Genomic DNA, 16364 nt, shown 5'->3' on the forward strand with positions numbered 1-16364 from the left:
TGCTCTCCGCTGACGATCCGTGCGATGTGGGAGCTGGCGGCGATGACTGACGAAGGTCTTTGACGCCTCGCTCCTCGTGGGTCACAAGCAGCGTGATGATGGACAGGGGGGCCAGGGCTTGGCCTCATCAATCAACCACGGCGACAAACTACCCGGCAAAACTGATGAGTGAATCATACAGTTACCTTTTTAGTTCAGAGCCTTCTGCCACTCATCTATGGGAATGTCTGGGTGCGACAGGTGTATTAATTAAATGGGTGGGGTTGGAAAGAATTGGGAAGCATTAAAATTAAAGAAACAGTGAAAAAAAAAATTGTGTGCCTACGGAAATCAGTTTGCCTGGGGAATGTCTATTCTTGCCACTCACTAAAAATATATCAAAGGGCGCTGGAAAGTCACATTTGGTCCAGGTTTGTTATTCTGCATGTGTCCATGTTCTAAAGGTCTTAGCAGAATAATGATCTGGCTTGAATAATGCTACGTGTTCTGTACTGCAAACAAAGCAGGCTTCCTGCATGCACTTCACTTCCCCTGTCTGAGACATGCACACTGCAGTGCTCCTCCATTTTATTTTGTAGTTGAAGCCTGCCAATTAAGGGCCACTGGGTGGCCAGGCCTCGACATGCTTGTGTCTTCATTCATCGTTGTTCTTTGTGTACACAAAGTATTAAGGTATTCAGGGGCTATTTTGTGGACATTTGAGAGAAATTTATTTCCAAAGCTTGACATATGCACAAATTTTATTTGATATAGCCTGTTGGTATTGAAGAAAAAGGGTAATTCATCAAGTTAGGTAACAATGTGCTTGAGCCTTGAAATTATTCATGGTCTGCACAGTCAGCTCATTATAAGATCATTTTTGGAGCATGCACTGATCATTATTTGGTCATTTTAAATCTGTTGTGGTACAACAAACACACATTTGATCTAACTTTCTCAATATCACAATAAGGGTGCAATGATGCTCTGAACAGCACTTGTATGTGTTCTGAAAATGTCTTCAATATTGAGATCTGATGCAGATTAAATCAGTGCAAAAATGTGATCAGTGGTATTTCACAGCAGTTGTTGACTTAAATTTCAGTTACTTCAGTTTGTTTTCCCCAGTTGAACTTTTTCCTCTCAAGTGCTGATAATTAATTTCAATTTTGAATATTCTCGCTCATTCTAAAGGCGCATGCTCTGCTACAGGGTTAGCACGGTCGCTGTCTCCAGCTATGAACAAGGAAGCTGTCAGTCCAGTATTGCAAGGGCTAAGCTAGCTTATATGCAGTCACCATTAATTACTCATAATTAGTTATGATAACATTTCTAAGATAGCCATGTTTGTAGCTATGTTCTTCAGTAGCAATAAAGGACGTTCCATGCATTATGCTACTTAAAACAACAGTATTTCTTTCAATAGCATCTCAGGAAATTGCCTTATTTATATTTATAAATATGCCTTAAGTTACTGGTTACAATATTATTAGTATTATTGCTGGCACAATTGTGATTATATGACTTCTCTAACTAAGAAAGGTGTGCATTTACTTGAAAATTGACATATATTCCAGTCACGTGAAACATACTAATATCCCTGCAACTGTCTCCACCCCCACCCCCGCACCATCCCCTCTTCTCATTGACTGAAGCAGGAAGTTTGACAGTCCCTGCCCTGCTCACCAAGTAAGCCGCTCTCTGTGCCGTGATCTCTGCTCCTGTGTACCAGGCATCATGGGAAATCAGTCTGACTGTTCAGCTGGAAACCTGTGGCGGCCCTGAAGGTGAGAGTACCAGCCGCACAATCCCCCCTCCCCCAACCTCCTCAGCCTCTGCCAATAAACTTCCGTGGGGCGAAGGTATGCATGTGGAATTAGGGCTGGTATTTTGCAGCTTTTGAGCCATAGTTCCTTTGTTTTACCCCCTTACACCCCCTACTCCACCCGGGACAGCAGTGATGGGACACAATGTTCTCACTGATATTTCTGACAGAACCTGGGGGAGGGCGCGACTTGCACTCTTTAATCCAGTTGACTTTTTTTTTTTCTTTCCTGACAAATTGCATTTCCTGTCCTAAGTGGCCTCACAGGTAACCCATAATCAAAGATGCATTGTAGGCTGTACAAATGTTCTCACTTACAATTACTTTTGCATCTGTGCCACAAATTCAAGCATGTGCCCGTTCTATTGAACAATGGCAGTGGGGATTCGGGAACTGGGGCAAATTAAGGGCCTATTTATAGTGTAGCTAAGATCACTGGAGGAGGTAATGTTTCATAAAAACTCCAGGGGCTCGTACGTGTTTCTCTTTTTTTAATAGCGCAAAACAATGTTGGTCACGCTTGCAAAACCTTCATGGGCTATTTCCTGCAAGGCTGGCAGTGGTTTTAAGATGTCCGCTGTTTAAGTGATTTGGAGTGGCTCCTTTTAAAAACATATTTATTTTTCATCTTCACAGGGTCGTCAAGGGAACTAGCTACTCTGCCACAGTACTCTTCACACAATCTCCTAATCAACATTGATGAATACTGATTAGACAAGAACATAAAAATCTTTTATGGAAAGGATCTAACTGCCAAATGTGCCCTCTTGTTCATAGATACCATGGACTTGATTCATGCCCATTTCCATCATATTGCTACTGCAGAATTTGACGAGCATTAATTATTGTTCTTTATTTAATATTCTTCATAACTTGAGCTATGATTTTCCTTATTGTGTTTATTGAATGGAAAGCATTCTGTGTATCACATGCAAGCTAATTAATGTGTAAACACTGGACTAATGATCTGATGAAGATCATCTGACTTAAATGTATTATGAAATTTGAGAGGGTGTAGGCATTGTCATTTTTTACAAAAGCAACAACAGCTTGTTTTATTATTTAATTATTTTAAAATATATCAATTTATTTGAATCAACAAGTATTCTTGCTGTTCAATAATCATCATAGTAGTTTAAGTGAGCAATGTAATGGCTAATTTTGTTCTAGCATTTCATCGATCTTGTGAGCCACCAAGCTTTGTAGAAAATTGTGCAAGAAACTGTTTAGAACTATTTCAAATAGACATCATGTGCATTTATTTTTCTTGCTAGTTGTTTCCTCAACCTACTGTCTGATTGCTGTTTGAAAGCCTTTTTGCAATCCAGCTACTTTTTATGCTCTGTTGCATATTTATCATTGTTCAAGGCACCACTTGCATGCGTTTCCAGTCCTCTAATGGGAATCTGTGCAATGGACTCGTAATGACAACATATTTACCTTGACTTTGACATTGGGAATCCTACCACTAAAAATATTGATAAAAAATGATCATGGCCTATTTATAGAACATGCAAAGACAATAAGCCATAGCTACACCTAATAGATTTTTTGAGAAGTCATGAATGGCAACACAATAAATATGTGTGAACATATTCACTTTTAAGAGCATGAAAATTATTATATTTTCACATGTTTGTGACCGTGAATTCTTCCCGAAGCAATAATGATAATTGAATTTTTAAATGGCTGCTGGGTGCATTATGCCGAACACCATAACAGCTTTTCCGTGAGCGGGAATTTTAATGCAGCGTGTTTACTGAAATAACACATCAACGGTACTGTATGTCATGATCATGATCTGGAAGAATGACTCCAGTGGAAATTAAATTTCAAAGCACTTCAGATAGATGAATTTGACAGTGGAACAAAACCTGTGTCTTCTGAAACGGCAGTATTATCAAGTCAATGCTCACCTTCATGCTGATGAGGTTAATCCTTTGACAGTGTCTGAAAGGGGAAATTAATCTGCTCCATCTATTCACTTAATCTCACAGTTTGTCTTAGCAGTTAATACATCTGCAGCACACTGAGGGCTAAATTGCTGCTAATTAGTAGCACGCGATCCGGTTGAAAAGTGAAGGAAATAGCAGCGTTTTAAATTTTACCCCAACTGCTGAGGCATGAAACAAGTCATGCGTTAGTCTTGGGGGTGCATTGTGGGGAGAAGTGCTGAGCATAGGAGAACACTGAATACACAAACCCTGCCAGGAATATGCAAGAGATTTTAAATATATATATATAGATAGTATCCTCCGTAACTCGCTAGCATTTCCGTTTTCACCCGCATTAATGTCGTACCTCTTGGGGAGGGCAGTTGGTTTTCTCCATAGCTGTGGCCTGCTCTCTGTTCAGTATGATTAAATGTCAGAGAGGAGGCTTTTGCGTCTTGGCGAGAACATGGTGCGATTAAAAAGTTTTCCTGGACATTTTTCCTGCTGCAATTTCAAAGCGCATAATGTTTCATTTTTAATATTGCATCCGTTTCTCCCCACAGCAAGCCCACACACCCCGTTGGGAATGCCACTGTTTTGTAGTCATGACAGGCCCAGTGCGGTTCACCGGCTGGAGATATACAGTAGACTTCAAAAAAGGTGCGAAAAACTCTGCATCTCTGCTGTCTTAATACCATCTTTTTTTATCGCAAGGTTTTTCATCTTGCCTGCTTTGATGCTGGAAGGTTTATCCAAGGAAAAAAAAAACAAGAAAACTACTTCACAAATATTATAAAAAAAATAAGGGACCCCCCCCCCCCCCCCCAATGCTCTTGGGTTTGAGGGCTACTGGGGGGGAGGGTCAGGCAAGCACGCTGACAGCCCCAGCTGTGTGAAAGGATTCAGTGATCTTCTAAGAAGCTTGCGCTGAAACATAAGTCCTGCAGTTTCCTTGCAAGCCCTTGGGGCTAGCAGGTTCTTTCAGTTTTAGCCCGTAGGTTTTCTGTGAGAAAAGAAAAGAACATCCCAGCTGATAATTCTTTCCACCGTACTGATGACTTGAATTTATACTGTGAGTGCTCATCTTTGATTTAAGTTCTTTTTCCTTTTACTGTGAAGAGAAAGTATTGGTTATTCTCACAAGTTGAAATTGATGATTTCAACTGGTATTATTGAAAGCGGTGTTTGGTAGGAAATGCAATTTTGTTTTGTGTTTGTAAAGGTTGCATTAGCAGGTTGGGTAAAAACACTCAACAGTCCCAGAAATTAGCTATGTTTATTAAAGCTAACATTGTTGCCATAGTAACCTTATTCCAAGCTGTAGTGTACAGCACTCATCATAGATTGATATGGCTTAGTACATTTAATTTTAATTAACCTATTTATGTCTTATTATAAAAAATCATTTTGCTATAAATTATTCTTCAGCAGGCACATAATCATGTGTAGCATTACATGATTTCATGACTGTAACATTCTGAAATGTTTTTGCAATATTATTTAAAATAAAAGCGCTCTGGTCATCACAAAATTATTATAATTAGCTTTCACAACAGACTGGAAATCTTGTGGAATCTGTGGGCCTTGGAGCCTTTTTATTGGTGAATTTTTTTGTTTATTTATTTGTTTACCTCACGTGAATTCTAAATTCTAATGCTGTGCATCTCTCTTGTAGAACCCTCCAAATTTGCTCAGAAAATATGACTCTTACATGGTCACTGTCCATGGTTCTGAAACTGCATGAAACTTTAAAGACTTCTAACAGGAACAGTACTGTAATAATTTTTGCTGTTCTTATTGTATTTGTTTTTCTCTCTGTGGCACCTTAAATATGTGTTGTTTCCCTTTTTCTCACATGTTCTCATGTTCTACAATGTTATCTATGGACAGAAAGAATCCCCAATTATCCAGTACTTCAAAAAATATAAATAGATAAATAAAATAAAAAATCGAATAGAATAAAATCTGTTTGAAATAAAGATTTATTTAATGTGAATGAGGTTATTTCATGTTCGCATTTCGCATGGCTCTGAGGTTTTCTCCCTACGAAGATGGACCATTACATTGACATGTAATCATTAATAACACTAGCTTACACATCCCATAATTGAATTGCACATTACGCCATTTCGTTATGTAGCCAAAACCACATAAACATCAGAAAACATTAACCAGCTCACAGCATTTTAAGACATCCATTAAGGTGATTGGGGCTAAGAGAACTACAACTACATTGCTTCTATACTTTTTTTTTTTTTTACCTTTGAAACTATAAGGTAACATTTTGTGCTAAGTTATGTGTCTATAATTAAATTTACTCTATCACAGTGAAGTGCGCACTGAGTTGATATGTCTTTGAATTGTCCAGGACGATCCAGCCATACAAACATTGTTGAAAAAGGCTGTGGATACGTTATCTCTACGCACTATTTAATTACATTACAATCGAAAGGCTACATCATACATGTAAATAGCCAAGTTATGCAGAACGTTCCCCTGCACACTCAACATGCATGAGTTTGGCTGTAAGGTTAGTATATCCTGGAGGGGAAAAAAGTGCTTGGCTGCCTTAAGAAATAAGCTTGTATTATTAGCTGAGGTTTCTATCTGTCAAAGTGTGAGTGCCAATTGAATACCAGGAACTGTCTGCCACAATTGCTCTGCCAACACAAATAAAAATAAAGGCCAAAACAAAACAAAAAATAAAAAGACAGGAACTTGTGTCAGAAACAGACGGATCTCTGTGAAGTCCTGACTATACTTCATTAATTTATAATGAGATATCATGGTGGCCAAAGATGGGTAACAAAAAGCTTCATGTTAATAATAATAAAATTGGTGGGTGGGGGTATTAATGACACATTTTAACCTCGGGAGGTACTATATCTATGATAAATCTAAAGTGACTTTGTGCGTCTGCTCCAGTCAGCTAACAACTCAATTAGAGAAGGAATATGTTTCCCCAGTTATCCTCTTATTCATTTTTTGGCTCATTGAACTGGAGATCAGTTCAAATCATGGCAAAGGGAATGCAGTGGAATAAATAAGCAAATGCATGAATGAATAAATAAAAAGAACAAATGTACTGCTTTGAGCCTTCGAAAGCAGAGGAACGCGACTGTGTGAAATGAGGGAGGGTCGAAACGGGGTGCGTTGGGACCTCCGTGGTCGAGCCGTAAATCGGAGTCCATGTGTGGCTGCACCTAAATGGGCAAATGGCTCACAGGAGAGGGGGCCCGTGAGATCTGAGAGATGCAGCATCTTTGCTCATTAATTTATTGTTTTACTGTTGGATGGAAGGAGAGAGAGTGTTGAAATCTGACATCAGAAATTCTGGCAAGCATGAATGTTTCTCTGGCAAAATAAAAAAAGGTTCCACTCACTTTTGCAATATAGAAATTTGAGATATTTACTGAGATAATTATGCAGGTCATAAATAATTTATTGAGTGAAGGAACTTCAAAAAGACCTGAGGGTCCGAGGTCTGTTGGTGTAAGAGAGAAAGCTTTACCTTACGAAGTCATCATTTTTAACAATTAAAATGAATTTGAATTATGACTGTGGAATACTGCATATGCATGCACACAAGCACACACACACACACACACAGACTCATATATACATAGCTGGGAGCGCCAAGGCTTGTGTAGTGTTTCTACCTCAGGCATATATCCATAGAATGAACAGTTGTGGTTTATTCTGTCCATATGCAGTTGTTTGATCTTTTATTTTAAAAGGTCACAAACCCATATTCGCTGGACATTGCATGTATCAATAGCACCAAAGAAATTTCATTATTATTCTTGAAATCTAGTTTTTTTTTTTTTTTTTGTAATGGTCACTTGATGTAGTAAATAAAAGACTAAACTTGCATTTCACATGTTTGTCCTTCAAGGAAAAAGGTGCAGTTTGAAATGTTGAATTTGTTGTAGCTCAAGGGTTGGGGTTTAGACGGCACATTCCCGATCTTTATGGAGAAGCTCAAAATGTGCTTCTGATTTTGATAGTAAAAAGCATTGAAATATCAGTTATAAAAATGGAAACAAATTAATATTACCAACATGTTGCCATGAAAGCAAGTACTTATTAGGTTAAAATGGCACAAGTATAAGTACATTTTCTTGTGCAATAAGAACAAAAGGCAACCGTTGCGCAATTAAAATATGGTATTCCCCTCTTTCATTTGCTTTTGTCTTTTTCCTCACAAAAGTGCCCAAAGGTTTGTTTTATGCAAACGGGAACATCAGTGGAGCCTGTACTACATTAACTTAATTCAGCTTGAATATGCCTTTTGACAATTTTATGCCTTCAACCCTCCAGGCTGCAACTGAGTTCATGACATGTTCTCAGACAGTTAGGTAAGTTCAGCCCAGGTGAGAACTGAAAATATTCACTGCACTCTTGTGTCTGAGGGAAAGAGAGGGAGAGAAAGGGGGGGGGAGGGAGGAAGGGAGGAAGGGAGGAAGGGAGGAAGGAAGGGACACATCATAGACGCTGCTCTTCTAATGGTCACAGCACTTTCAGTATCTCTGATTTCTTGCAATGTAACACTGCTGAAGATTTGAATCCATCATTCCTCACATCTCCCCCCCCCCCTCTCTTTTCTCCTCCCCATTTGACTAGGCAGTGGGGGGGCTGCCGGATAAAAAAGACAAGTATTGCAGTTCTGCTTGATAGACAGCTTTTAAAAGTAATTGCAGCAGAGCAGGTAGATGTGAATTCATGCAGAACTGCAAGTGGCCAAACATGGCTGGAGATTCATTAGTGCAAAACCGCTGTAGGACACTCTTCTCTTCTCATGTCATGTCTGTGTTTTTTTTTTTTTTTTTTTTTTTTTTTTCTTGCGGTTTTTGTACGTCCGTGTTTCCCACTGTCTCCAGCTTATATATTTTTTGGTGCATGCCACGCAGTCAGGGTGCTTGTAAACTATGCAGCGTAATTACCACAAGGCCTCTGCTCTGTGAAGTCTCCTGTGCCCCTTCCTCTGCTCTGTGTACCTGATAACACTGCAAACTGTGTGCATTTGTTTCCAAGCCTGTTTCCTCTCTAGGTAATCTGAATGACTTAATTATATTGCCCACAAAACAAGACGATGAGCAAATATTCTCATCGACATCAAAAGAGTGAATTGTTGGTATTTAGATTCATTCTGACTCTTGGAAAACAAAGGGTTACCTTTCAGAAGAGACAAGGATTATGCCCCTGGTCAAAATGGTTCACGTAAATTTCAGGCTGGTGCTAAAAAGGGGGTGTTACAGAAGAGTTAAAAGAACCAGGGAATGTGAAATACTTTGATTGCAAATATAAAATTGTAGAGTACAGAGCCAAATAAAGAAAAATTATGTATTTTCCCCAAACATTATGGAGCTCACTGCATGCTATTATTTATTACTCCGATCGCTTGCTGTAATACAGGTCTTCCCCCTCCGTGGTGGATGGGAGCTGGACAAGAGCCTGTGCCAGCTTCTGAGCCAATCACAATTCGATAAATCTGTGGTTCTCACTTCCACATACATTCATGTTGCTCTCACATACACACAGTGCCATGAAAAAGTATTTGCCCCCTTCCTGATTTAATCTATTATTGCATATTTGTCACACTGAATGGTTTCAGGTCTTCATTTAAAAAATAAAAAATAAAATGTAATATTAGACAAAGGGAACCTGGGTGTCCACAAAACAGATTCTGTACTGTATCAGACACCCATATCACCCATGTAAAAAAGCAATTGCCCCTTATTGCTGTGGAGGAATTTTAGCCCACGTTTCATTGCAGAACTGCTTTCATTCAGTCAAATTGGTAAACTTTGAAGCATGAACTGCTAATTTCACGTTCTGCCTCAGCATCTCTATTTGGTACAATTCAGGACTTTGACTAGGCCACTCAAACTTACATTTTTTCTTTACAGCCATTCAGATGCTTTTGTGTTTTGGAACACTTGCTTGCTGCATAAACCCAATTATGTTTCAGCTTCAGTTCACAGACAGATGACCAGATATTCTCCTTAAGATTATTCTGGTCAGAAATAGCGGTGTAACCCTTTCCAAATTTGTTGAAACTGCGTTTCAACAAATTCTCTCATCTCTTCTGGAATTTCCTTTGAAGTGTTTTTGTAGAAACGGATGCGTTTGAAGAAATTTCACTCTGATGTTAAGGTTCAATAGAAGTGAGGTTTAGATTCAACAAGCAATCAAGCCTGGCCTTGATCTATTGGCTGAACATCAATTACATCTGGTTAATTGGTTGATTGAGTAACTAAGGGGTGGGGCAATTACTGTTTCACATCAATGATATGGATGTTTGATAAATTTTTTCATTAAATAAATTAAATCATTTTTAAAATGTGTTTCGTGTTTACTCAGTTTCACATTGTCTGATATGACAATTTGTCTAAAGATCTCAAACCAATCAGTGCAACAAATATGTAATAACACAGGAAATCAGGATGGGGGCAAATACTACTTCATGGTGCTGTATGTTCTCACTCTGACATACATACATTCTCACTCTCACATACATGTCTCTATGTACGAGAATGTATGTATGTGAGAGAAAGTATAGTGGAAACATATATTTGTGAGAGTAAGAATATTATGCATGTGAGAGTAAAATTAATGTATGTGAGAGTGCAAATATATTTATGCAAGAGAGAATATATGTATATGAGAGTGCAAATATATTTATGCAAGAGAGAATATATGTGTGAGTGCAAATATTTTTATGCAAGAGAGAATATATGTATGTGAGAGTGCAAATATATTTATGCAAGAGAGAATATATGTGTGAGAGGGCAAATATATTTATGCAAGAGAGAATATATGTGTGAGAGGGCGAATATATTTATGCAAGAGAGAATATATGTGTGAGAGGGTGAATATATTTATGCAAGAGAGAATATATGTGTGAGAGGGCGAATATATTTATGCAAGAGAGAATATATGTGTGAGAGGGCGAATATATTTATGCAAGAGAGAATATATGTATGTGAGAGTAAAATTGATTGTGGCCCCTCGCAGTTCTGAGCTTTCTCACTAATCAACAAATTGATGCTGGAAAAAGGGAAAAAAAAAAACAGAAGTTAAAACAATGACATAATTTCTATAATGATGCTCTTCAGACCTACAATTTTGCTGTCATTATGCCCCCTTTTTAATCATTGCCTTCCTCACACAGTCAAATCAATGTGAGTTTGTACTTCAAGATGTTAACCAGGCGTATCCAAAATTGACAGCACATGCCACATTTACATTCACGGGAGCTGAGCAATTCAGAGCCTTGTTGAAAATGTGTTTTTTTCCTTCAGTGTTGCAGAGAAAAAAAAAAAAATACATCAAAACACAGAAAAAGAAAAAGCCTCTTGTCTTAAAAAGCCTAGAACAAATCACTTCTAATTTCATTGTTGTGCTATAGCTAAAACACAAAGCATTCTAAGAATTTGAGCTGGCTCAGATAGCTAATTGTCTCATTGAGAGTGATGCAATTTGTTTGGTTTTAAAAGCATATTCCTTTTTATTTCTGAATTCATAACATTCATTAAGGCTGTTGTAATTGGTTTTACGGACAAATAAAACAAAGCCCTGAAAATTAGCTTCTGAGACGTTGAGTCAGAATGTTCCCTTTTGAAAATATAATGAAAATTCTGGAAACCTCGGGCAACATGTTTCCTGTGGATATGGACATAAAATGTAATATTAGAGATGACAATTTGAGTAGAAAAAAAGTCATTTAAAAATGGTAATCTGTGTAAAAATGAAAAAATACTCTCAGAGAAATGGGTATTTCCAAAATATCCACTTTGTTTTGTGTCACTTTCATTATTACGTTCAATTATTATGCTCGGTGTATTTATATGTTGTATAAACTATTTGTTTATGAGTCATTTTATGACGATAAAGCAATGTTAAATTTGCTTCAGCTTAAAATGTCTTTAGCCAGCAGCCAGCAGGCTAGTAACCAGCCAGACTATGTGAATAAGCACATTTGTCCACAAGTGTAAGTGCTGTCCAATAAGCGATCAACATATGAGAATGTGACAGAGCTGGATTTTGACTGGAGTATGCTGTGCGGTGGCGGTGCATAACTGGCTAAGCGTCGCTCGGGGATACGGGTGGGATACAGTCGGTAGGGAAATAGCATTTTTTGCTTGCTGAAGCGACTCCTGCTGGTTGTCCGGGAGCCCGTGGCTAGCTCTGTCTCTGTGCGCGTATGAACGGGTCTCCTCTGCCGCTGCTCTGTGGCTGTGGCACGAAAAGCAGGAGCCGTGTTGTGGCATTCTGTTCGCCGGAGAAGCGGATTGGCCTCAGCAACGCCGGCTGGTGGAGTGAGCACACGCTCCTGGGTTGCGTTAACCGGAACTGCCGCACCTCCCTCCCAGGGGTGTCACACCAGCGTGTGACACGCGTGTTTCGGTGGTGGCAGCAGCAGCTGGGGCCATACAGTATATGAACATGCTTCTGCATAGTTCGCAAATTGGACATTCTAATTTCGGCTGGGATTGGAGATCCAAAATAAAAAAAAAATCATAAATCATTTCAGAATCCTTTTTACAGAGTGTCCTAAAGTCGACCCGAACAAATTTAATGGTGTATTCACTCAGTGAAAATGAGGTTTCCAAGGCAGCAGACTATGTGGGTGGTGGAGGACGGCTAAGGGAACATGGCATAAGGTCATCAGTGCATGTTTGCTGGATCTGTGATGTAAGATTAAAAATGTAGATGAGTCCTGATGAAACCCCTGCTGTCTTGGAAATAAAGCCTGAAATTTTAGTTAGTGTTTTTTCCCTCATTCCTGTGTTCCAATGCCATTGCCATGGCAAATTGCCGTGTCTAATTAATAGTGTGGCATGGCATTCCTGTCTGTGTCGAAAAAGAGATTATTTTGGAGAGACAGGCCCACCAATTATTTGCTTACAACACTTATGGCTTGCATTGACACATGGTATTGTACCCTGGATTGCATCTATCCCAGGCCCCTATTATAACCGGCCTCTACCCAACAATCCGTCAGCTGCGCCTCCAACTTCATCTTCGGAGCGATTTCCTTTCTCATCACAGTGAATCATGGCTAGCGCGCCAATTACTGCCATGCAACTTGCTCATATTTTCTAATTGCGCACTTTGAGGGAAGGAAGATAGTAGAAAAGATGATGATAAATTGATCTGCAGAGGTTCTAACGTGATCGCATTTATTCATGAACCTTTGCAGAAACAAGAAAACTTATATACAAGAGGGAAGATAGTATACATTTCCTCTTGCATTGCTAAAAAAGAAAACCAGATCTGATGTGCTTAGCCTGTATAGCCATAATTTGTCTGCATTCTCCAGTGTCCATTTCCTTTTTAGAAAATATCCTTCTTTGTATTCATTCCATTTATTTTTCTGTGTTTTCCCCTTTTGGTGCTTGGTCCTTTAAGATAATTAAATAATTTACATTGAAACTTGATGTGAAATTTAGAACTGGACCCAATCCTCTTTGCCCACCCCTGCCATAGATTTTGTGTTGCTAAAACAATAACCTGAAAATTGTTTAATGAAAGGAGAACAGTTCCCATGGTCTGTAAAAGTGGTGGTTGAGAACAGCAGCCTGTGATTGGCTGTAGTGTTGCCTAGGTTGGGTGGGTTTCAGTTGGCTGGGATGATAGTTGCATTGAAAACCCTGTGCTGGTTGATTAGGTGCCTGTTAAGTTTTTTTCCTTCTACTCATGCCAGCCCAGGCCTGTCATACAAACTGTGATAAGAAGTGGAAGTTGACATCACATTCTTCAGTGGAGAACTCCTGAATCGATAGGGAGAATGAGCACTGATAAATATATAAGATTGGGTCTCCCAATATGGGGAGAAGGAAAACAGAATGTTCTACGTATGTTTAAAATAAATAAACAAAAAGAGTAGTTATGCATACCGTTGGGACTCTCCACTTTCATAGTAAAAAACAAAATGACCTTGAAGCCAAAGCTGGCTAGATTATCCAATGTACATTGATGAGCTACTGTACCTCTTTCTGTTCTCCAGGATTTTTTTGTTCTTGTTTGTATAACGGTTTCATGTTCAAAGGAACCGATAATTTGTCAGGTTGGTTCTTCTTACACTTGCTGTCTCTCGAGACTACGCAGTAGTTAGTGCACTCCAATCCCTGATCTTTGCCCTTGCGTTTGTGTTGTGAGTCGCTCTGGATAAAACCATCTGCCAGAAATCTAATGTAATGTAATCACTCATCTGGTATGTAATTTCTGGGAGAGAGCAGCGGAGAATGAGAGAATTTTATAGTGTTGAAAATGTCTGACATAGATGGAAGCAATTAACCCAGACATCTCAGAGTCAAGGTTGTTCAACAAAGTATACGGGTGTTTCACAACAGTTTAGTTTATGACGCTATTTATATCTGTATCTTTAGACTGCAACTTTAGCAACTTCATTTTTAACACCACCCTACCATATGCCTACTATTGCCAAATTATGTTGTGGCATCTGCAGTTGGGATCAGTCCCTGCATGAAGGGAGCAGGCAGTAACGGGTAGTTTCTAGCTGTAGATTTTATTCCTATTTGATTCATTTGGCTTATGTGTGCTGGCAGAAAAAAAATAAAACCAAGACTTGGGTCTGGCAAAGGCAACTGGCGAAATTCAAACCGAAAGCAAGCAGCACTAATGGCTATGCTTTTTGTGCGCTCCCTCACCTCTATCCCCTGATAAAGAAAAAACAGTTTAACAAGTATTGTAATACATGGCCTAAAGTATAACTGTATAATTGGCCTTAATTTAACAGGACTTACTGCTTTTTAGTTGCAGTTGTTTTAACTAAATATAATTTCAAATATTTTATTACAGTGGTAGGCAGCATAAATAATTTACAAGCTACAATAAAGCCTCATGCATATCATGCAGTTATGATATACTTATTTTCCAGACAGTCATCATTGGTGGTTTGCAGCTGTCAACTAAAGACAACAGCCCTGCCCTCCTTCAGAAAGATGCGCCATTGACCAATGATTGAAGAGGATCTATTTATTAGGAAACTCTGGGCTCACTCTGCCTTCTTGCATAGATGTGGTTGCGTCATCTGTTTGGGATTGATAAATTACCCCCTGTCCTTAGCTTGCTGCTGGGCTGGCATACTAAATGTTGCTTCATTACTCAAAACTCACATCACAACAGCAATTACAGTGGTGGCCAGAGAACAGAGCAGTACCCAGAGCAAATTAACAGATGAAACAAAGCAATGGAACCGAAAAGAAGCTTTCGACAATCAATCTCTAATGCGATGCACTCTATGTATGTTTTATAGCTTCCAAAATTTACATCTCAATGACAGCATGATGTAAAACGCTCGTTCACTTCCCTCGTCCTCTGTCATGCACAATTACTTTGGTTACAGATAATTCGTTCAATACTCCTAGATTACAGGCAAATAACCAGAGGTAATAGCTTGCTTCAAAGTCAAGGGCATGGCTTCTGCCTAGCTCCAATCCATCAGCAACCTGCCTTCTTTCCATGATCAGGTCTTGCATTCCTGCACAGACCCTTTGCTCAGAGGCATGGGGTCATCTTCCTTCCACGGCCACACAGCCAAAATTCATCACCTTTCCCCACCAGCCCCAAAGATGTGTGGGTAACTCCTGGAAGGCCAGTATGTATGCAAATTTTTGTTTACACCAATTACTCTGGCTCAGTTAAACTAATTTGCTGTGCAAACAAACACTTGAATTCACTTGAAGATTAAACCAAACTAAGATATTTTATATTGTGGCTCAAGAGCAGTCCTCAGATGTAATTTCCGGGCTTATCAAGAAATGCAGCTAAAATGACAGACTGCGGAAAAGACTAATTAAATAACTGAGTGCAGCATTTGGCGTAACATATGACCTGACACAGATATAGAATTCGTACCCCACCTCTGTTCTAAAGAGTCATCCACTCATTACAGAATCTCATCATCGTCTAACACCAGCAAAAACCCCACTTGTTCAAACCTCTCTGAGATTTACACAACCTGGTCATCACCTACACACTGGATATCATCAGAATTAAATCTGTTAACACTCACGATCACGGTTTTGTTTTTGTGAACAGTGGTAGTTGTTCTGTATCCATATGGTGCTGCACTATCCCTCTATCTTTGTGTGTAGAGAGACTCACAATGGCCACAACTGTGCTACACAATAAAAAGTGCTTTCTTCCTTTATATATTTTTCATATGCTGTGGCCTGGCTTTTCTGTTCTTAAGCTTGGATGAAAAAGTACAGCAACTGCAAGACCACTTTGCTTGTCTTCCACTGTCACCTGATTAACAATATTGCCTAATTAATATACATGAAGATGTGGACGCAGCTGTGACCGTGGATCTGTGGACCTATTGTATAGTTGCAGAAAAACTTGGCTTGGGGAACTGCTAGCTCTTATAATATTTAATGCATACTTATTAACCCAAAGGCCTTCTAATAATAACAGTCTTCTTCTTCCCTGAATAAGGGGTGGGATTCATGGGCTTCCTCAAACGATACGGATGTAATAAGCCTGGTTTTGTGCTCATTTAACTCTGCTGAGCTGATATATACAGTTCAAAGCTGGCAGTTTGCACAGATCTTTCGAGAGGCTGTAATTTATTACCAAACTCCCTGGCTGTTGCA

At 39.1% G+C, this 16364-nt stretch overlaps 1 long non-coding RNA gene across 2 annotated transcripts in view; it reads left to right on the top strand.

The window, feature by feature from the left end:
* Window positions 1-3457, top strand: part of LOC118207217 — a 53409-nt gene extending 49952 nt beyond the window's left edge. The window contains exons 2-3 of one of the 2 annotated variants that reach the window (XR_004761336.1): window positions 1635-1766; window positions 2441-3457. This is a non-coding gene — a long non-coding RNA (uncharacterized LOC118207217). The remainder of the gene's footprint in view (window positions 1-1634; window positions 1767-2440) is intronic. The other variant, XR_004761335.1, reaches the window with a different exon arrangement.
* The last annotated feature ends 12907 nt before the right edge of the window (window positions 3458-16364 follow it).

This window comes from Anguilla anguilla, chromosome 11, assembly GCF_013347855.1.
Source record: "Anguilla anguilla isolate fAngAng1 chromosome 11, fAngAng1.pri, whole genome shotgun sequence".
Classification (NCBI taxonomy): domain Eukaryota; kingdom Metazoa; phylum Chordata; class Actinopteri; order Anguilliformes; family Anguillidae; genus Anguilla; species Anguilla anguilla.